We start from the raw sequence: 1,014 nt of genomic DNA on the forward strand, positions 1-1,014 counted from the left end.
CCTGGGTGTGTAAACTTATGCAAGCCGCTGTATTTGTGTGTTAATGTTGTGTTTCTTGTGTTCCAGTATCAAGTGGGACAGCTGTTCTCGGTGGCTGAAGCAAGTAAAAATGAGACGGGCGGCGGCGAGGGCATCGAGGTGCTCAAGAACGAGCCCTACGAAAAGGACGGCGAGAAAGGACAGTACACGCACAAAATCTACCACATAAAGAGGTAATTTTTGTCTTTTTTCAATCAGGTTGCAGCAAGATGCAGGAGACAAGTTCTCACGTTGAGCACACGAATGCTTGGCCCGTTTAATTCACAGGAAAAACATATAAACAGAATTAGGCGCTGAGCCTAATGTCGACCAGTGTCGGACCATCAGAGTCAAGGACGCCTTTGTCCCTCATGCCATCAGACTATACAACTCCTCACTAGGGGGGACGAGGAAGTAAGGCAGAGAGGATAATACATGCATACATACATGCATACATTAGATTAGATTAGATTCAACTTTATTGTCATTACACATGTACAGGTACAAGGCAACGAAATGCAGTTTGGGTCTAACCAGAAGTGCAATAGCAGTAAGTGCATACATACATACATACATACATACATACATACATACATACATACATACATACATACATACATACATACATGCATGCATGCATGCATGCATTCATTCATACATACAGTACACATTAATACATACATGCATGCATTCATTCATTCATTCATACATACAGTACACATACACACATACATATATACATACAGTACACATACATACATACATACATACATTCATTCAATCATACACACAGTACACATACATACATACATTCATTCATACACACAGTACACATACATACATACATACATGCATTCATTCAATCATACACACAGTACATACATACATGCATTCATACGTACATGCATTCATACACACAGTAAATACATACATGCATACATGCATTCATTCATTCATACACACAGTACATACATACATACATGCATTCATACATAC

The 1,014-nt window shown here is 39.1% G+C and overlaps 1 protein-coding gene across 3 annotated transcripts in view; it reads left to right on the top strand.

The window, feature by feature from the left end:
- The window catches only part of LOC116686068 (phosphatidylinositol transfer protein beta isoform), a gene marked incomplete at its 3' end in the record, with an annotated part of 61,913 nt that overhangs the window by 12,209 nt on the left and 48,690 nt on the right, over positions 1-1,014 (top strand). For all 3 annotated transcript variants that reach the window (XM_032511002.1, XM_032511001.1, XM_032511003.1), the window contains 1 exon segment: positions 67-212.

This window comes from Etheostoma spectabile, unplaced genomic scaffold, assembly GCF_008692095.1.
Source record: "Etheostoma spectabile isolate EspeVRDwgs_2016 unplaced genomic scaffold, UIUC_Espe_1.0 scaffold310, whole genome shotgun sequence".
Taxonomy (NCBI): Eukaryota; Metazoa; Chordata; class Actinopteri; order Perciformes; family Percidae; genus Etheostoma; species Etheostoma spectabile.